This window comes from Chiloscyllium punctatum, chromosome 3 (assembly GCF_047496795.1).
Source record: "Chiloscyllium punctatum isolate Juve2018m chromosome 3, sChiPun1.3, whole genome shotgun sequence".
In the NCBI taxonomy this organism is placed as follows: Eukaryota; Metazoa; Chordata; class Chondrichthyes; order Orectolobiformes; family Hemiscylliidae; genus Chiloscyllium; species Chiloscyllium punctatum.
In genome coordinates this window covers 39,398,573-39,421,537 of record NC_092741.1, presented here as the reverse complement: position 1 = coordinate 39,421,537, position 22,965 = coordinate 39,398,573, and positions in this window count along the sequence as shown.

Here is a 22,965-nt window from a genome sequence, read left to right as displayed (position 1 = left end):
GAACGGGGTACAATGCCCAACTCATCGACCGCCAGTTCTGACGTGCCACAGCAAGGAACCGTAATGACCTCCTCAGGAGACAGACACGGGCTGCAACTGACAGGGTACCCTTCGTTGTTCAGTACTTCCCAGGAGCTGAAAAACTACGCCATGTTCTTCGTGACCTGCAACACATTATCAATGAGGATGAGCACCTCACCAAGACCTTCCCCACACCTCCACGACTTGCCTTTAAACAACTGCCAAACCTCAAAACAGATCATTGTTCGTAGCAAACTGCCCGGCTCTCAGGACAACTCCATACAACCCTGTCACGGTGGACGCTGCAAGACATGTCAGATTGTGGACATAGATACCACTATTACGCGTGGAGACACCTCCCACCTTGTACATGGCAGGGACTCATGTGACTTAGCCAATGTTGTCTCTCATACGTTGCAGGCAAGGATGCCCGGAGGCATGGTACATTGGGGAAACCGAGCAAAGGCTACGACAACGGATGAATGGGCACCGCACAACAATCAACAGACAGGAGGGTTCCCTCCCAGTTGGGGAACACTTCAGAGTCCCAAGACACTCGACCTCGGACTTCGGGTGACCATCCTCCAAGGTGGACTTCGGGACAGGCAGCAGAGGAAAGTGGCTGAGCAGAGGCTGACAGCTAAGTTCGGTACCCATAGGGAGGGCCTCAACCAGGACCTTGGGTTCACTTCACATTACAGGTGATCACCATTGCACTATACACACACACAGATACTCCTATACACACACACAGGCACTCCCATACACACATACACATGGACACACATACACACAGACGTGCACACAGACACCCACACACACCCTTACAGACGCACACACTCCCACACTCACATATGCGCCCCCTCACAGACTTAAGACACTCTGCACTCACTACACACACACATATGCTTTCTCACACTCACAACCCCCAACTCTAACAGACAAACACACACACACAGACAAAGACCCACATGCACACATATATCTTGTGGGGTGAATTTGTACTTGCAGAGTTACATTGTACTTTGCTCAAAAACTGCATGAATTTATGTAAAACTCTGTTATCTCACTTTTTAGATTAGAATCAATCTAAACATCAGGTCATAGACAGAGAACACAGGGGGCTAACACCTTCAACATATTGTCTAGCTATCACCATTGTTAACAGCTAACTTGAGAATGCAACTTTTAGAAAAAGGTTTTGTGATTTACACGTGAAAGAAGTGAAACTATCATGGTATTCAATGATGGCTTAACAGACAATCAATTTTTCAATGTATAATTTCAGTTACATCACACTGTAAATTTTTGCTATAAATTCTGTGTTAGGATCGAGTCCTCCAATATCACCTGATGAAGGAGCGTCGCTCCGAAAGCTAGTGTGCTTCCAATTAAACCTGTTGGACTATAACCTGGTGTAGTGTGATTTTTAACTTTATACACCCCAGTCCGACACCGGCATCTCCAAATCATACCTCCTTACTGTCCACTAACCTCTGCATTTTGTTCCCATCCCCCCCCGCCACATTCGTTTAAATCCTCCCCAACAGTGTTAACAAAAAACACCCCCAAGGACATTGGTTCCAGTCCAGCCCAGGGATAGACCGTCCAATTTGTAATAGTCCTACCTCCCCCAGAACCAGTCCCAATATCTCAAAAATCTCAGCCCCTCCCTCCTGCACCATCTCTCAAGGCACGCATTCATCCTGCCTATTCTTTCATTTCCACTCTGACTAGCACGTGGCACTGGTAACAATCCTGAGATTACTACCTCTGAGGTCCTACTTTTAAACTTGGCTCCTAACTCCCTAAATTCTGCTTCTAGGACCTCATCCCATTTATCACCTATATCTTTGGTTCCTTATGCACCACAACAGCTGGCTGTTCACCCTTTCCCTTCAGAATGATCTGCAGCTGGTCTGAGACATCTCTGACCTGTGCACTTGGGAGGCAACATATCATTTGGGAGTCCCATTTTCGACCGCAGAAACACCTATCTACTCCCCTTACACTTGAATCCCCTGTCACTATAGCCCTTCCACTCTTTTTCCTGCCCTTCTGTACAGCAGAGCCAGCCATGGTGCCATGAAGCTGGCTACTGCTGCCTTCCCCTGGTGAGCCATCACCCCCAGCAGTATCCGAAACGGTATACCCTGTTTTGGAGGGAGATGACCGCAGGGGACACCTGCACTGCCTTCCTACTTTTTCTCTGCCTTTTGGTCACCCATTCCCTTTCTCCCTCAGCAATCCTAATCTGCAATATTAAATCAATCGAAACCACCATCCCCATTCTAAGTGATTAAGTTCCATCCATACAGTGTGGAAACGGGCCCTTCGGCCCAACAAGTCCATACCGACCCTCCGAAGAGCAACCCACCCAGAACCATTCCCCTACATTTACCCCTGACTAATGCACCTAACACTGCGGGCAATTTAGCATGGCCAATTCACCTAACCTGCACATCTTTAGACTGTGGGAGGAAACCCACGCAGACACGGGGGGAATGTGCAAACTCCACACAGACAATTGCCCAAGGCAGGAATTGAACCTGGGTCCTGGGCACTGTGAGGCAGCAGTGTTAACCACTGAGTCACGGTGCCACCCATATTTAACAACAATCGAGGAAATACGCCGCATTAGTTGTATGACACTCTGATCTTTTACTCTAAATTCTGTGTTCTGAGATCCTGCTCCACTAGCTATCTGATGAAGGGGCAGCACTCCGAAAGTTTGTACATCCAAATAAATCTGTTGGACTGTAACCTGGTGTCATGTGATTTTTAACTTTGTCCACCCCAGTCCAGCACTGACAACTCCACATTTTGAATTTCTGATTAGACTCAAACTATTTTTGTAACTACTGAACACTGGAGCACTGCTGGTTGTTAGTCATAATCTCGCAACATCACACCGTCCCCCATCCCCCCCGACCAGTACTTTACCCCCTGAACAGTACATTACCCCCTGACCAGTACAATACCCCCTGACCAGTACAATTCCCCTTGCCCAGTACAATTTCCCTGACCAGTACAATTCCGCTTGGCCAGTACAATCTCCCTGGTTACTATAAAGCCAAGACTTCATCATAAATTAGTAAATGACATCATTGCCAAAACAGAAGTGAGAAACGTCACAGCTTCTTGGTGACAATACTGACAATTGTTCCAAGTTAAAAATCACACAACCCCAGGTTATAGTCCAACAGGTTTAATAACTTTGGAAACCCCAGTCCAATACTGGCATCTCCAAATCATGGCAATTGTTCCTGTAGCTATGGCCTGGAGGCACTAAATGACTGATCATTTGCGTGGTCAGGTTGGAAGTGGGCTGCAAAGTGTAAAAACTAGCACGCTAGTGAAGGGAAAGGTTCGGATTAAGGTTCATTGTTAGGATGTAGGAAGCCTTGTTTCCATCTATATCATGTTTTAACCAAATACAGTCTGATATTGACAGTTCAACAGGAAAATGGTGCCATCGTCCAGTGCTAACACAATGATGTTTGAGAACTGGCTGCTTTGAGTGTGGTTAGTTATATTGCATACTCTACTGTATGTTTCCACATTTACTCCTCCTACTATCCCTCACTTTCTCAAGTCACCGTCAGTTGTGGTGAGAAACATTTTTAAATTTTGCTCTGAAGTCCCTTCAACCTGTCGGCCACAAAAACAATAAGGATTTCTATCAAACATGACTGTAAGTCACAGGAATAGAAGTAGGCCATTCAGCCCATCATGTCCGTTAGATAGGTCTGAAATGAATCTATGCTCTATAGGGAAAGTAGTGAATGCCTGTGGCTCCCAGTGCTCAGGCCTGTGAATAGCACTGGATTCACAGACAGTTTTGAGGTTCTCAGTCTCCTTAAAGATCCCAGGCCATCTCACTGATGGTCTAGCCCTGGATCTGCACCTGGTGACCCACAGCTGTTCCCTGGTGTATCATGTGCAGAGTACTTTTCTGCAGAAAAGCTGCTTGCAAGGTTTGTGAAGGTTTGTAGCTCAGGTTGAGGTTTAGGGTGTCGGTTTGCTCACTGAGCTGTAGGTTTGATATCCAGACGTTTCATTATCTGGCTAGGTAACATCATCAGTGGCGACCTCCAAGTGAAGCGAAGCTGTTGTCTCCTGCTTTCTATTTATATCTTTCTCCTGGATGGGGTTCCTGGGGTTTGTAGTGATGTCATTTCCTGTTTGTTTTCTGAGGGGTTGATAGATAATGGTATCTAGATCTATGTGTTTGTTTATGGTGTTGTGGTTGGAGTGCCAGGCCTCTAGGAATTCTCTGGCATGTCTTTGCTTTGCCTGTCCCAGGATAGATGTGTTGTCCCAGTCGAAATGGTGGTTTTTTTCATCTGTGTGTAGGGCTACGAGGGAGAGAGGGTCGTGTCTTTTTGTGACTAGCTGGTGTTAATGTATCCTGGTGGCCAACTTTGTTCCTGTTTGTCCTACGTAGTGTTTGTGGCAGTCCTTGCATGGAATTTTGTAGATGACGTTAGTTTTGTCCATGGGTTGTACTGGGTCTTTTAAGTTTGTTAGTTTTTGTTTGAGAGTGTTGGTGGGTTTGTGTGCTGCTAGGATTCTGAGAGGTCTTAGTAGTCTGGCTGTCATTTCTGAAACTTCTTTGATGTATAGTAAGGTAGTTAGGGTTTCTGGCTGTGTTTGGTCTGCTTGTCGTGGTTTGTTCTCGAGGAATCTGCGCACTGTGTTTTTTTGAGTATCCGTTCTTCTTGAATACATTGTATAGGTGGTTCTCCTCTGTTTTCCGAAGTTTGTCTGTGCTGTAGTGTGTGGTGGCTCGTTGGAATAGTGTTCTGATACAGCTTCGTTTGTGCGTGTTGGGATTGTTGCTGGTGTAGTTAAGTATTTGGTCAGTGTTTGTCGGTTTTCTGTATACGCAGGTTTGTAATTCTCCCGTGTCCTTTCTTTCGACTGTGATGTCTGGGAAAACGAAAACATCATGAAGCTAGTGGACCTGTGCCTCACCACCCACTTCACTTTCAACAACATAGTCTACAAACAAACCAACAGCACACCCACGGGATCTTCGCTATCAGGATTCATAGCGGAAGTGGTAATGCAAAGGCTAGAACAAACAGCCCTACCAACCGTCAAACCAAAAATCTGGGTCCGCTATGTAGATGACACATTTGTCATCACAAAACGAAACAAGATAGAAGAGACATTTAACATCAACAACACCCTCACAGGCATAAAGTTCACCAAGGAGGAAGAAACCGACAACAAACCCGCATTCCTGGACGTCACAGTCGAAAGAACGGACAACGGAGAATTACAAACATGCATATACAGAAAACCGACAAACACTGACTAAATACTTAACTACACCAGCAACAATCCCAACACACAAACACGAAGCTGTATCAGAACACTATTCTAACGAGCCACCACACACTGCAGCACAGACGAACTTGGGAAAACAGGAGAACCACCTATACAATGTATTCAAGAAGAACGGATACTCAAAAATACAGTCCGCAGATACCTCAAGAACAAACCGCGACAAGCAGACCAAACACAGCCAGAAACCCTAACTACCTTACCATATATCAAAGAAGTTTCAGAAATGACAGCTGGAGTACTGAGACCCCTCAGAATCCTAGCAGCACACAAACTCACCAACACTCTCCAACAAAAACTAACAAACTTAAAAGACCCAGTACAACCCATGGACAAAACCAACGTCATCTACAAAATTCCATGCAAGGACTGCCACAAACAGGAACAAAGTTGGCCACCAGGATACATGAACACCAGCTAGCCACAAAAAGACATGACCCTCTCTCCCTCGTAGCCCTACACACAGATGAAAAAAACCACCATTTCGACTGGGACAACACATCTATCCTGGGACAGGCTAAGCAAAGACATGCCAGAGAATTCCTAGAGGCCTGGCACTCCAACCACAACACCATAAACAAACACATAGATCTAGATACCATCTATCAACCCCTCAGAAAACAAACAGGAAATGACATCACCACAAACCCCAGGAACCCCATCCAGGAGAAAGATATAAATAGAAAGCAGGAGACAACAGCTTCGCTTCAGTTGGAGGTTGCCACTGATGATGTTACCTAGCCAGATAATGAAACGTCTGGATATCAAACCTACAGCTCAGTGAGCAAACCTACACCCTAGAAAAGCTGCTCTTTCAAAGAGCAACAACTATGCACAATCATAAAAAGTTATTGATGCTTGAAATAGTTGTTTCTGGCCAATTCCCTGGCCCTTTGACTTGGCCACTGTTCATTGCGACACTGGCAAACAGCAACACAACCTCGGCCCTTTTTTAGTACCTGTCGTTTTTGACCCCACCTGTTCTGGTCTGCAGCCTCCTGCAGTACTGTGAATGGAGTTTGTGACTCAAGTTCACAAACAAATTCCTCTTCAGTTGTTGCAAGGCTCTGTACTGTGGTTTTGGAAAGTGCATCTGCAGAGTTCAGGAGCTTCCCCACACAAACCTGCCTCACAGGTAAGCTGCATAAAGCCGAGTTGGAATCTCTGCTTCAGTCAGATCATTCTTGTCAACTCTCTTGCATTTAACAGGGATGCTGATAGTTTATCAGCACTCTCAGACCAAGGACATCATGTAAACATTTCTCGCACAATCATGTGACAGAGAAAGCCTCTTTCCTGATTACTGTATTATGTCTCGACATGTGACGATGCCCTGAAAGCAAAGTACACGGGTTTCTGAAACTGCAGAAGGTACTCCACCTGTCCTTCCCCTCCTCCCTGCTCACCATCCAAGGGCCAAAACAGTCGTTCCAGGTGAAGCAGCATGTCACCTGTACCTCCTCCAATCTTGTGTATTGTATTCACTGCACCCAATGGAGTCGACTCTACATTAGAGAAACCAAACGCAGACTGGGTGACTGCTTTGGGAAGACTCCTGGTCTGTGTGCAAGCCTCACCCCGACCCTCCCATGGCTGGTCATTTTAACACAGTGTCCTACTCACATGCTCACCTGTCTGTCCTCGGCAGTGTTACAGCGTTTCACAATGAAAACTGGAGAAACAACATCTCATCTTCAGACTAAACACTTTACAGCTTTCTGGGGCAAATATTGAGTTCAACACCTTCAAATTGCGAACCAACTCCCATTCCTTCCCTTTCTTTTAGTTTTATTTGTGACATTCTCTGTCACCATGTCCTCTCTCCCCTCCCCCCACCCCCGCCCCCGCCCTCCCCCACCCCAGTGGGACTGTCTGTTCTTTCCAGTCTGACAGTTAGACACACCATTGGTCCGCCATCCTCACATTCCAATCACTTAATCTGAACTATCAACATCCTTTCTCCCCCAGCACTCCCCCATCCCCAGGACTATCTCCCCCATAGCTACAGCATAAATGCTGTCCCCTCCACATTTCACGTCGGCTCTGATGAAGAGTCACCCAGACTCGAAGCGTTAGCTTGCTCTCTCTCTCCATGGATGCTGAATGGCCTGGACAGGGTGGACATTGGGAAGATGTTCCCATTGGCGGGACAGATGAGGACCTGAGGGCCCAGCCTTAGAGTAAAGGGAAGACCCTTTAAGAATGGAGATAATGAGAAACTTGTTCAGCCAGAGAGTGGGGAATCTGTGGAATTCAGTGCCACAGAAGGCTGTAGAGGCTAGATCATTGAGTATATTTAAGACAGAGATAGATAGGTTCTTGATTGTCAAGGCGATCAAAGGTTTTGGGGAGAAAGCAGGAAAAACCTATCAGCCGTGATTGAATGGTGGAGCAGACCGTATAGGCCGAATGGCCTAATTTCTGCTCCTATGTCTAATGGTTTTATGGTCTGTCTGATCTGCCGTGATCCCCAGTATTTCTTGTTTTCGGTTCCAGCATCTGCAGTAAACTGCACCAGGATCAGGTGCTTCTGAGCAACCTCTAGTGGCAAATGTGAGTATTACAAGAAAGTGTGGATTCACAAGAATACACAGATCTTCCGTACAGATAATTAATCGGTTCAATCATTTTGGCCAATTGGCCCAAAATAATGATGAGTTAAATAGCACACACCATGATCGATGTGAACCTCGTTCAGAACATGATTTGGAGATGCCGGTGTTAGACCGGGGTGGACAAAGTTAAAAATCACACAACACAGAACTGCTTGGGAGGATTTAAATTAGTAAGGGGTGGGACCCAGGGAGATAGTGAGGAAAGAGATCACTCTGAGACGGGTACAGTTGAGAACAGAAGTGAGTCAAACAGTCAGGGCAGGCAGGGACAAGGTCGGACTAATAAATTAAACTGCATTTATTTCAATGCAAGGGGCATAACAGGGAAGGCAGATGAACTCAGGGCATGGTTAGGGACATGGGACTGGGATATCATAGCAATTACAGAAACATGGCTCAGGGATGGGCAGGACTGGCAGCTTAATGTTCCAGGATACAAATGCTACAGGAAGGATAGCATCCGCTGACATTTCCGCCACCTCCAAAAAGACCCCACCGCCAGGGATATATTTCCATCCCCACCCCTTTCCACCTTCCGCAAAGACCGTTCCCTCCGCGACTACCTGGTCAGGTCCACGCCCCCCTACGACCCACCCTCCCATCCTGGGACCTTCCCCTGCCACAGCAGGAACTGTAAAACCTGCACCCACACCTCCTCCCTCACCTCTATCCAAGGCCCTAAAGGAGCCTTCCACATCCATCAAAGTTTTATTTGCACATCCACTAATATCATTTATTGCATCCGTTGCTCCCGATGCTGTCTCCTCTACATTGGGGAGACTGGACGCCTCCTAGCAGAGCGCTTTAGGGAACATCTCCGGGACACCTGCATCAATCAACCGCACTGCCCTGTGGCCCAACATTTCAACTCCCCCTCCCACTCTGCCGAGGACATGGAGGTCCTGGGCCTCCTTCACCGCCGCTCCCTCACCACCAGACGCCTGGAGGAAGAACGCCTCATCTTCCGCCTCAGAACACTTCAACCCCAGGGCATCAATGTGGACTTCGACTGTTTCCTCATTTCCCCTTCCCCCACCTCACCCTAGTTCTAAACTTCCAGCTCAGCACTGTCTCCATGACTTGTCCGGACTTGTCCTACCTGCCTATCTTCTTTTCCACCTATCCACTCCACCCTCTCCTCCCTGACCTATCACCTTCATCCCCTCCCCCACTCACCTATTGTACTTTATGCTACTTTCTCCCCACCCCCACCCTCCTCTAGCTTATCTCTCCATGCTTCAGGCTCTCTGCCTTTATTCCTGATGAAGGACTTTTGCCCGAAATGTCGATTTTGCTGCTCCTTGGATGCTGCCTGAACTGCTGTGCTCTTCCAGCACCACTAATCCAGGATAGAAAGGGAGGCAAGAGAGGAGGGGGAGTGGTATTTCGAGGAAGGATATTCCTGAAAATACATCCAGGGAAGTTATTTGGGTAGAACTGAGAAATAAGAAAGGGATGATCACCTTATTGGGACTGTACTATAGACCCCCTACTGGTCGGCAGGAAATTGAGAAACAAATTTGTAAGGAGATCTCAGTTATCTATAAGAATAATAGAGTGGTTATGGTAGGGGCTTTTAACTTTCCAAACTTAGACTGGGACTGCCATAGTGTTAATGGTTTAGATGGAGAGGAATTTGTTAAGTGAGTACAAGACAATTTTCTGATTCAGTATGTGGATGTACCTACGAGAGAAGGTGCAAAACTTGACCTACTCTTGGGAAATAATGCAGGGCAGGTGACTGAGATGTCAGTGGGGGAGCACTTTGGGGGCCAGTGACCATAATTCTATTTGTTTTAAATAGTGATGGAAAAGGATAGACCACATCTAAAAGTTGATGTTCTAAATTGGTGAAAGATCAATTTTGACGGTATTAGGCAAGGACTTTCAAAAGCTGATTGGAGGCAGATGTTCGCAGGTAAAGGGATGGCTGGAAAATGGGAAGCCTTCAGAAATGAGATAACAAGAATCCAGAGAAAGTATATTCCTGTCAGGGTGAAAGGGAAGGCTGGTAGGTATAGGGACTGCTGGATGACTAAAGAAATTGAGGGTTTGGTAAGAAAAAGAAGGAAGCATATGTCAGGTATAGACAGGATAGATCGAGTGAATCCTTAGAAGAGTATAAAGGCAGTAGGAGTCAGGATAGTCAACGTGGCTTTGTGCGTGGGAAATCAGGAGGGCAAAATGGGGACATGAGATAGCTTTGGCAAATAGAATTAAGGAGAATCCAAAGGGGTTTTACAAATATATTAAGGACAAAAGGATAACTAGGGAGAGAATAGGGCCCCTCAAAGATCAGCAAGGAGGCCTTTGTGTGGAGCCACAGAAAATGAGGTAGATACTAAATGAATATTTTGCATCAGTATTTTCTATGGAAAAGAGTATGGAAGATATAGACTGTAGGGAAATAGATGGTGACATCTTACAAAATGTCCAGATTACAGAGGAGGAAGTGTTGGATGTCTTGAAACGGTTAAAGGTAGGTAAATCCCTAGGACCTGATCAGGTGAACCCGAGAACTCTGTCGAAAGCTAGAGAAGTAATTGCTGGGCCTCTTGCTGAGATATTTGTATCATCTATAGTCACAGGTGAGGTGCCAGAAGACTGGAGGTTGGCAAACGTGGTGCCAATGTTTAAGAAGGACGGTAAAGACAAGCCAGGGTGAGCCTGACCTCGGTGGTGGGCAAGTTGTTGGAGGGAATCCTGAGGGACAGGATGTACATGTATTTGGAAAGGCAAGGACTGATTAGGGATAGTCAACATGGCTTTGTGTGTGGGAAATCATGTCTCACAAACTTGATTGAGTTTTTTGAAGAAGTAACAAAGAAGATTGATGAGCGCAGAGCAGTAGATGTGATCTATGTGGACTTCAGTTCGACAAGGTTTCCCATGGGAGACTGATTAGCAAGGTTAGATGTCACGGAATACAGGGAGAAGTAGCCATTTGGATACAGAACTGGCTCAAAGGTAAAAGACAGAGGGTGGTGGTGGAGGGTTGTTTTTCAGACTGGAGGCCTGTGACCAGTGGAGTGCCACAAGGATCGGTGCTGGGCCCTCTACTTTTTGTCATTTACATAAATGATTTGGATGCGAGCATAAGAGGTACAGTTAGTAAGTTTGCAGATGACACCAAAATTGGAGGTGTAGTGGACAGCGAAGAGGGTTACCTCAGATTACAACAGGATCTTGACCAGATGGGCCAATGGGCTGAGAAGTGGCAGATGGAGTTTAATTTAGATAAATGCGAGGTGCGGCATTTTGGGAAAACAAATCTTAGCAGGACTTATACACTTAATGGTAAGGTCCGAGCGAGTGTTGCTGAACAAAGAGACCTTGGAGTGCAGGAAGCTCCTTGAAAGTGGAGTCGCAGGTAGATAGGATCGTGAAGGCAGCGTTTGGTATGCTTTCCTTTATTGGTCAGAGTATTGAGTACAGGAGTTGGGAGGTCATGTTCCGGCTCTACAGGACATTGGTTAGGCCACTGTTGGAATATTGCGTGCAATTCTGGTCTCCTTCCTATCGGAAAGATGTTGTGAAACCTGAAAGGGTTCAGAAATGTTTAACAAGGATGTTGCCAGGGTTGGAGGATTTGAGCTACAGGGAGAGGGTGAACAGGCTGGGGATGTTTTCCCTGGAGCGTTAGAGGCTGAGGGGTAACCTTATAGAGATTTACAAAATTATGAGGGGAATAGATAGGGTAAATAGGCAAAGTCTTTTACCTGGTGTTGGGGAGTCTAGAACCAGAGATCATAGGTTTAGGGTGAGAGGGGAAAGATATAAAAGAGACCTAAGGGGCAACTTTTTCACGCAGAGGGTGGTACGTGTATGGAATGAGCTGCCAGAGGAAGTGGTGGAGGCTGGTGCAACTGCAACATTTAAGAGGCATTTGGATGGGTATATGAATAGGAAGGGTTTGGAGGGATATGGGCCAAGAGCTGGCAGGTTGGGATTGGGTTGGGATATCGGGTCGGCATGGACGGGTTGGACCGAAGGGTCTGTTTCCATGCTGTACATCTCTATGACTCTATGATCAGGTTATAATCCAAGAGGTTTAATTGGAAGCATAGCTTTCAGAGCGCAGCTCCTTCATTAGGTGGTTGACCAATTAAACCTGTTGGACTTTAACCTGGTGTTGTGTGTTTTTTAACTTTGTTTTGAACAGGTGGTGAGGATGAAAGATTTTGAGAGTTGTGATGACATACAGGGTGACTCAGGTGTGGAATGAACTTCCTGAGGAAGTTCCTATGGGCATCATTACAATGTTTGAAAGACTACATGAATAGGAAAGGTTAGGAGGGATCTGGACCAGGAAGAGGAAAGGTCCGTTCTAAAGGGTCTTCCCTTTGCTCTAAGGCTGGGCCCTCAGGTCCTCATCTGTCCCACCAATGGGAACATCTTCCCAATGTCCACCCTGTCCAGGCCATTCAGCATCCATGGAGAGAGAGCAAGCTAACGTTTCCAGTCTGGGTGACTCTTCATTAGAGCTGATTTGGAGTGTGGGGGACAACATTTGTGCTGTGGTTGTGGGGAAGGGAAGTGTGGGGGTGGGGGAGTGCTGGAGGTGAAAGGGTGTTAATAGTGTGGATCGCGTGCTTGGAATGTGAGAATGGCAGATCAATGGTGTGTCTAATTGCCAGATTGGAAAGAACAGACAGTTTAGTTTGGGATTATGTTCCGTATGGACCGAAGGGCCTGTTTCTGTGCTATCAGCTGCTCTGCAGTTAGCTTCTGAGAATGACAGCTCAGTGATAACCATCCAGAGAGTGCCTCGAAGCTGCTGCCTTGATTGTCAGTTAAACCTGCCACCGAAAGTTTGGGCTGGAACTCAACAGGACAGGTATCATTTTAAGGAAATAAGAACTAGGAACAGTCCCTCGATCCTGCTCTGCCATTTAATACGATCAGGGCTAATCTCACCTCAATCACAACTCTACCTACTGCCCACTCCTTTTCAATCTGTTATTAATTTTAAAAAAATCCTTAACTTTATTCAATCTCCTAGCAACCACTGCATTCTGGGGTAGCAGTTCCACAGATTTACAACCCTTTGAGCAAAGTACAATAATTTCTGATCAAGTGTTTTAAATCTGCTGCCCCTTATCTTAAAACCATGACCTCTCAGTTTCGATTGTCCTACATGAGGTAACATCCACCCTGCATCTTCTTTGTCAATCCCCTTTGGCATTTTGTATTGACAATGAGATTTCACAATGTGTTCTCTCCAATGTCTATCAGAATGAATGATCAAAGAAAGTTTGGAAGACACCGAACAGTGGTGTTAACATTGGATAGTGAATGATAACATCAGTTAGATTTGCAGATGACAATGTAGTTGTAGCAAGCAAGAAGGAGTCCGAACACAGTTAATAGACTGGTAACAGATGCCCCACTCCAGGGAACTTAACCCCATCATAGAGTCATAGAATTATACAGCACAGAAACCCATCCTTCGGTCCAACTTGGTCCATGCTGACTAGATATCTAATTCTAGTTCCCCTTTGACAACATTTGGCCCATATCCCTCTAAACCCTGCCTATTCATATACCCATCCAGATGCCTTTTAAATGTTGGAATTGTACCAGCCTTGGCCAGCTCTTTCCATACACACACCACCCTCTGTGTGAAAATGTTGCCTTTTAGGCCCCTTTTTTGCCCTCTCGCCCTAAACCTATGCCCTCTAGCTTTGGATTCCCCCACCCCAGGGAAAAGACCTTGTCCATTCACCCTATCCAAGCCCCTCATGATTTTTAAAACTTCTATAAGGTCACTTTGACACTCCAGGGAAAACAGCCCCAGCCTAGTCAGCCTCTCCCTATAGCTCAAACTCTCCAAACATGGCAACATCCTTGTAAATCTTTTCTGAACCCATCAATTGATTTCCCCTAATTTTGTCGACAGGTTATCAGTATCTAGAAAGCATAGTCGAGTGATGCCCGCATAATAAAAGATGGCAATCTCTCTTAAATGGTGGACAAAGGAAATTGCGTCATATAAGTAGCCGAGAACTTTCAAGTTAACTGTTGTCAGTTTCTTTTTAAGAGAGCAATACTCATCAAATAACGAACACATGAATTAAGGTGAGAATGAAGTAGCAGGCTCATAGATTAGAAAACACTGCATCAGATTCATAAATTAATGAGGCAGTGGGAACCACATGAAAATGAATAGACTCACGGAACCATTGACACGTGAATAGAGAATTCAATGGGTCAGGAAGCAGAGCAACAAAGGAATACATTACTGGAGCACCGGGGAACTGTGAATGTCTGCCTGCTTCCTACTTCATCTCCATTGCTTCATGCCCCATTACAGGTTGTCAGTGGTTTCATCGTCCCTCAAAGGAATGAACAAAATTTTGTGTATTTGTGAGCCAGAGGTTAAAAGAACTCAAAGGTACCTGGACACTTTTGGAAAGAAGTTAATGTTTTGGAAGCAGTTCTGAGAAGATTTACTAGATTAATATCTGGAATGAGCAGATTGCCTTATGATGAAAGGCTAAACGGAGTGGGTCTGAACCTCTGGAGTTTAGAAGAATCAAAGGAGACTTAATTGGAACATTTCAGACCCTGTGGGAATTGGCCAGGTGGATGTGGAAAGGATGTTTCCCCTTGTGGAAAAATCTAGAGCCAGGGGCCAGAGTTTAAAAATAAGGGACCGTCTGTTTACAGCAGAGATGTGGAAACTTGCTTTTCTCTCAGAGCTTGAGCATTCCCTTCCTCAAAAAGCAGTGGATTCAGAATCTTTAAATATATTTAAATATATTTAAGGCAGAGGCATAGATTCTTGGTTACCAAGGAGATCTTATGAATGATCTTATTGGCTGATGGAGCAGACTTGAAGGGCTGAGTGACCAGCTGTTGTTTCTTGTTTGCATATTTGTTGGTTGAAAGCATCAATGTGACAATCAATACTATTCTGTACCCTTTACAAAGTTTATCATCCTAAATAAGTCTGTGTTTTAATGACCAATTTGTAAGAAGGCCTATGGAGTATTATCGTTCATTAGCAGAGGGATTGAATTCAAGAGTCGTGAGGTGATGTTGCAGCTGTACAGGACTTTGGTTAGGCCACATTTGGAGTACTGTGTGCAGTTCTGGTCGCCTCACTTTAGGAAAGATGTGGAAGCTTTGGAGAGGGTGCAGAGAAGATTTACCAGGATGTTGCCTGGAATGGAGAGTAGGTCGTACGAGGATAGGTTGAGAGTTCTCGGCCTTTTCTCGTTGGAACGGCGAAGGATGACGGGTGACTTGATAGAGGTTTATAAGATGATCAGAGGAATAGATAGAGTAGACAGTCAGAAACTTTTTCCCCGGGTACAACAGAGTGTTACAAGGGGACATAAATTTAAGGTGAAGGGTGGAAGGTATAGGGGAGATGTCAGGGGTGGGTTCTTTACCCAGAGAGTGGTGGGGGCATGGAATGCGCTGCCCGAGGGAGTGGTAGAGTCAGATTCATTGGCGACCTTTAAGCGGCATTTGGATAGGTACATGGATGGGTGCTTAATCTAGGATAGAAGTTCGGCACAACATCGTGGGCCGAAGGGCCTGTTCTGTGCTGTATTGTTCTATGTTCTATGTTCTATGTTCTATGTTCTATGTTCTATGTTCTATGACCTGTACTGACTTAGCCAATACAATTGATGGCAACTAGTTGGCAAGCCCACAGACAATGGAGAAGCGCAGCTAAGTCATGTAGCTTGGATGATGAGGATGATCCAGACAACTGGATGATGGGGATGGATCATGGTTGGTCAGTGCAACACAGAGGGCAAAGTTTGATTGGCCAAAAGTCCAAGGAAGGCCATGATTCTTTTCCAGGGGATGTTAACAAAGCCAACATTTACTGCCCACTTCGAATTGCCCTTTAGAGATTGTTTAAGTTACACCTTTGGAGCATGATGGGACTTGACTCTGGGTCTTCTCACTAAGAGATATGGACACCACCACTGTACCACATGATCTTCTAGTTGCCCTTAAGAAGGTGGTGGCTGAGCTCCCTTCTTGAACTATTGCAGTCCATTTGTTTGTCGTAGACCCACAATAACACTTAGATGGGAATTCCAGGATTTTGGTTGAGAGTGTGTTGCTGGAAAAGCACAGCAGGTCAGGCAGCATCCGAGGAGCAGGAAAATTGATGTTTTGGGCATAAATTCTTCATCAGGAATGACCTCAAGTGTCCTGAAATGTCAATTCTCCTATTCCTCGGATACTTCCTGCCCTGCTGTGCTTTTCCAGCAACACTCTGATCTCAACTCTGATCTCCAGCATCTTCAGACCTCACTGTCTCCTATTTGATTCTAGGATTTTGACCCAGTGACAGTGAAGGAATGACAATATATTCCCAAGTCAGGATGGTGGATAGTTTGGATTGGAATTTGCAGGTGGTGGTGTTCCTATGTGTCCTCTGTCCTTGGCCTTTTGAGATGGAAATGGCCATGGGCTTGGAACATGCATTCTGAGGACTTTTGGTGAATTTCGGCAGGGCAGCTTGTAGACAGTACACACTGCTGAAGTTGAATATTAGTTATCAGATGCTTGGTTAGTAAGAACAAGGTGCCCAGTACTGAGAGCATATGCTACGAGTTCTTAGGGAAAGATTTCAATCTGGCCAGGGTTCAGATGGCTGAGCGTGGAAGCCAAGGTCCAAACAAGAGCCTAAGGGAGTATTCTCTCCTTAAAATCGAATGTTCGCTGTTTTTAGCATTCACATCCAAACATGTGAATCGAGAAGGTGTGGCGGGCCATTTAGCTTAGGAACCTGCTCCACCATTTATTGAGATCATGGCTGGTCTCATTGTGTTTTGAACTCCACAGTCCCATCTCTCCCCCCATAAGATGTGATTCCTCTGCCCAACAACTATCTATCCACCTCTAGCCTCATGTTGTTGAATGTCCGCACCACTTCCTGAGGCAAAGTCAATGTGTATTTTGGTAAGGCAAACCAGAGCAGGACCCACACAGTTAATGGTAGGGCCCTGGGGAGTGTTGTTACACAGAAGGACTGAGGGGTGCAGATACATAGTTCCTTGAGAGTGGAGTTGCAGGTAGACAGGGTGGTGAAGAAGGTGTTTGGCCTGCTTGCCTTCTTTGGTCAATGCAATGAGTACCAGGAGTTGGGATGTCATTTTGCATCAGTACAAGACATTGGGGTGAGGCCACTTTTACAGTACTGCATTCAATTTGGGTCTGCCTGCTATAGGAAAGATGTTATTAACCTGCAAAGCGTGCAGAAGCATTTACAAGCATGTTGTGGGGATGGGAGGGTTTGAGTTATAGGGAAAGGCGGAATAGGCTGGGGTGTCCAGTGTAAAACTAATTCAACTAGATTCAAGGAAGGAGTGAAGCAATGTGACTGCTTGACTCAATTTTATTCAATATAGCGTTAGATCCTCAGATGTTTACCCTCAGGGATGAAAATGCCAGTGTTTTTAATGCCTTTTAGTGGTGGTAAAATTAATTATTCTGCTCTGGTGTTTGCTGATGACATCGGACCTCTCACTTAGGGATAACTAGGAACATTAAAATTATCCAGTGATTCTGTGATTGTAGTGGTCTGGTACTCAACATCAAAAAGACCATGGGTTTTCACTTTTCTTATAAAGGGAAGACCTTCCCATACAATCATGAGGAGAGCTGGTCAATTGGCAGTAGTGATAGTCAATCCTTCCCCCCAGGACATAAGTTCTTTAACAAAAAAAACACAAAGAACTGCAGATGCTGTAAATCAGAAACATTTGGGAACCCTGCAGCCTTCTGGACTCAATATACAATTCATGAATGTTACGGCCTGGGCACATTCTCCCATGTCCTTATCCCAACTCTCACAGACCAAGCCCTGTCACCACATGGGCTATTACCAATTGTCAGCCACTAATATTCCCCATTAGCAACTACTCACCTTCCTGGGCTGATGTTTACCCATGTCTTTGTATATCCAACTGCTGTTGTCTCTCTTTGAGCTTCATCCCCACCTATCATTTACTCCTCACCCCACCTCACCGTCAGCATATTCACCAACCTCTTCCAAGTTACGATTACAATATGGCAGCAAACCCCTCTGTTGATTAAAACCATACACACAGAGATGCTCACCTCGCCTTGTAACCTGTTAAAGTATGAGTGACAGAGAACCACCCAATTTCCACTATCTATCAAAAAAAATCAATTTATTCTTTAACTTGAAAAGTGAATATTAAACAACAATTGTTTACAACTCTAAACCTCCTTTCTCTTAAAAATTTGCTTTTTACCTCCCACTCTATACCAATATCCTGATCCAATAAATGCCCCTATTAAATTTACAGCAACTTAATTTTCAAAACCCAGACAGCAGCTGTCATCTCCGGTGTCTGTCTTCTCTGGCTGTAGATCTCCCTGGGCCGATTTTGGTTTTCTGCTGCAAAAATGTTTCATATGAAAAAGGTACACCTGACAGAGAGTGTGGTGAATAGCAGGCTTTCAATGGCAGTTGGTGCTCTTTCTGGCTAACTCCAAAATACCTGCTTTTTCTTATACCCCAAGCATCGGATCGTCTCATTGGTTCCATGTTGTCAAAACAGGAAAATCCAAATTCAACTGGGTTTTAGTATCTTGGGGCATAATTTAAACCAATTGGTTAAATTCAGTCTGCTGTGAAAACAACTGAGGTTTCTAGATTACAGCCAAAAGTTACATCTTTCAATTTTCCAGCAAACTCTGTGACTGCTAGTCAGTCACATTACTAGTGCTTGTCAGCTTTCAGCTTTCACTCTGTCTTAAAGGTACAATACACACCTTCAACTTCATAACATTACAATCAGTTCTGTAGAAGGTTCACTGGATTTGAAACATTAACTTTGCTTTCTCTGCACAGATGCAGACCTGCTGAGTTTTTCTAGAAAATTCTGTTTGTGCATCCACAGTTCTTTATTTATTCCATTATTTCATACTTTTAGAGGCATTGTGTTTTGGAAACCTAATAAAAAGCAAACACTCCCACCTTAAATTTCAGAAGTACTCAGGATCAGTGCCTGAAATGTGAAAATCTCTAGTTGTCTGATCCACATCACCACCAGGTGGACACACATGGCATTACATCCTGACGGCTAACACAAGAAATATACATTGGAAACTCCAGCACAGCAACAAATAAGATGACATATTGACTACAAAATCATGACACTTGCCACCAGTAGATGACAGGGTGATGTGATGTAAATTGAAAATCATGCTTTAAACAGGGTAATGCCCTCTAATAGACAGTCTGTTGAAACCACGAACTGAGCTCCACGATACATCGCACTGCTACATCCACCACAGGATTTTTGCATGTCATTTCCTTGACCAGCCTGGATTCACCTCTTCAATATGAATTAACATTACTTTCAGTGGAGCTGCTGCCTTAGGAATACTAACTTGTATAAGTGTTCTTCAATTAAACTATAACTCACTTCCTGACTCCCAAAAGCCTGTCCACCATCTGCAAGATAAAAACAATGACTGCAGATGCTGGAAACCAGATTCTGGATTAGTGGTGCTGGAAGAGCACAGCAGTTCAGGCAGCATCCAAGTAGCTTCGAAATCGACGTTTCGGGCAAAAGCCCTTCACCTGCCCGAAACGTCGATTTCGAAGCTACTTGGATGCTGCCTGAACTGCTGTGCTCTTCCAGCACCACTAATCCACCATCTGCAAGACACAAGTCAGGAGTGTGATGGAATACTCCCCACTGGCCTGGATGAGTGCAGCTCCAACAACACTCAGGAAGTTTGACACCACGCAGGATGAAGCAGCCTACTTGTTTGGCACCACATTCACCACCTTCAACATTTACTCCTTCCCCCACCAAGACCCAGTAGCAGCAGCGTGTACCATCAACAGAATGCACTGCAGAAAGTCACTCACCATCCCAACTTGGAAATATATCGTTCCTTCACTTACTCTGCATTGAAATATGCCCAAAGGCAACGTGGGTCGACATGGACATGCACATGGACTCCAGCAGTTCAAGAAGCAACTCACCACCATGTTCCCCAGGGGAATTATGGGAAGGGCCGAATGTCGGTCTTGAGAGTGTCACACCCAGGCCATGAAAGAATTTTTTAAAAATTGTTATTTCGCCAAAAGTCTCAAGGAAGTTATTTAAACATGATTTGACCTTGACAAATCTGTGCAGGCTTTCCTTCACCTTTGCCTAAGTGATTGTTAATTTTGTCCTAAAGTAGAACCTTTTAAAACTTTTTCTATCAAGGTTAAAGTGACTGGCTCATAGAATTGAAGATTCTGAAGAAGGGTAATATCAGACTTGAGACATTAACTCTGTTTCTCTCTTCACAATTACAGCCAGACCTGCTGAGTCTCTCCAGCCTTCTCTGTGATTGGTTTAGATTTCCAGCATCTGCAGTATTTTAGCTTTCACTGTCGCGAGTTTTTCAGTCCTTTTTTGCATTGTGTCATCAGTTTGAGTCATGGGTGTATGGAGTGTAAATTCAAAGTTGACACTTTATTTTAAGAAAACAAAAACTGGAATTGAGAGGCCAGGGGACACTGCCTTTTCAAAGTCTATCCTCATGGAACAGTACAAGACCCTCAATGCTAGCTTGCATACCAGGACAAGGCACTACAATGCAAATATCCTTTGGGAATATGTCTTCAGAAAATATTAAAATGCAACAGATCTCTCCTGTTGGATCAATGGATTATGTAAATAATTCCAGAAATTAGTCCACAAGGAACTTCCAGACTTCCCTACTTCAGAGGGGAATTCCACAGGATGGGCATAAAAATATCCCCACCCTATACATGCAAAGGACTGAAATTTTTGAGCACGATTGTGCGGCAATGTGTCAGATTGTGTGTCAGATCATTTGTGACAACAATAAAATGAAAATACAGTAGTCACATGAAAGTAACCAGATCTGAAAGGAGACACATTTTAGCAACAGCAGGCAGAAAGGTAGAGAGTTCCTGAGCAGAAAGGGGAGCAGGACCCTGCCTAAAATCCATCACAAGACAGAAATTTGGGCCCTACCTCTTTGAGGAACCACACCAGGTGTCTGACTGGAATTGGAGTAACTTACTTCTGCAAGTAGTGAACCATTGCAAATTTGTCTCCATCAGTGTCCAGATTCTACATCTACAATAGATCAAAAGGAAACATCTTCAACTTTTCAAAATCTTTTCTTGAAGGAAGCAAGTGTGACAATTACATTTTGGATTTTTGAATCCTAAATGCATGCTCCCCCTTTTCCTAACTTGGTGGGTGCATCTGTATGACTGTATGAGTGGGTGCTGTTCCAAATACAATATTTATTATAGAGTCAAAGAGTCAAAGAGATGTACAGCACGGAAATAGAGCCTTCGGTCCAACTCCTCCATGCCTACCAGATATGCTAACCTAATCTAGTCCCATTTGCCATCACTTGGCCCATATCCATCTAAACACTGAGCACTACTCGAGTCTTGACTCTAACCTCCAGCATCTACAATATCCACTTTTGCCCAGATGAATGCGTGGCTGAGGAGCTGGTGTTTGGGAGGACAATTCCCATTTTTGGATCATTGGAATCTTTTCTGGGGGAGAAGTGACCTGTACAAGAAGGATGGATTGCACCTGAATTAGAAAGGGACTAATATACAGGCAGGGAGATTTGCTACAGCTGCTCGTAAGTAGTAAGGTGGGGGGAACCCAGGGAGATAGAGAGGAAAGAGATCAATCTGAGACTGGATAAACAAGAGAGTCAAACAATCCAGGTCAGGCAGAGACAAAGCAGAGAACAGGTTAGGACTGATTAGTGAAATTGTATTTATTTCAATGCAAGAGTCCTAACAGGGAAGGCAGATGACCTCAGGCCATGGTTAGGAACATGGGACTGGGATATCATAGCAATTACAGAAACATGGCTCAGGGATGGGCAGGACTGGCAGCTTAATGTTCCAGGATACAAATGCTACAGGAAGGATAGAAAGGGAGGCAAGAGGGGAGGGGAAGTGGCATTTTTGATAAGGGATAGCATTACAGCTGTGCTGAGGGAGGATATTCCAGGAAATACATCCAGGGAAGTTATTTGGGTGGAACTGAGAAATAAGAATGGGATGACCTCCTTATTGGGATTGTATGATAGATCCCCTAATAGTCAGAGGGAAATTGAGAAACAAACTTGTAAGGCGATCTCAGCTATCTGTAAGAATAATAGGGTGGTTATGGTAGGAGATTTTAACTTTGCAAACATAGACTGGGACTGTCATAGTGTTAAGGGTTTAGATGGAGAGGAATTTGTTAAGTGAGTACAGAAAAATTTTCTGATTCAGTATGTGGATGTACCTACTAGAGAAGGTGCAAAACTTGACCTACTCTTGGGAAATAAGGCAGGGCAGGTGACTGAGGTGTCAGTGGGGGAGCACTTTGGGGGCCAGCGACCATAATTCTATTAGATTTAAAATAGTGATGGAAAAGGATAGACCAGATCTAAAAGTTGAAGTTCTAAAATGGAGGAAGGCTAGTTTTGACAGTATTGCGCAGGAACTTTCAAAAGCTGATTGGTGCAGATGTTCACAGGTAAAGGGACAGCTGGAAAATGGGAAGCTTTCTGAAATGAGATAATGAGTGTCCAGAGAAAATATATTCCTGTCAGGGTGAAAGGGAAGGCTGGTAGGTAGAGGGAATGCTGGATGACTAAAGAAATTGAGGGCTTGGTTAAGAAAATGAAAGAAGCATATGTCAGGTAAGGACAGGATAGATCAAATGAATCCTTAGAAGAGTATAAAGGCAGTAGGAGTATACTTAAGAGGGAAATCAGGAAGGCAAAAAGGGGACATGAGATAGTTTTGGCAAATAAAATTAAGGAGAATCCAAAGGGTTTTTATAAATACATTAAGGACAAAAGGGTAACTAGGGAGAGAATAGGGCCCCTCAAGGATCAGCAAGGCGGCCTTTGTGTGGAGCCATAGGGAGAAGTTGGACCGAAGGGTCTGTTTCTGTGTTGTACAGCTTTCTGACTC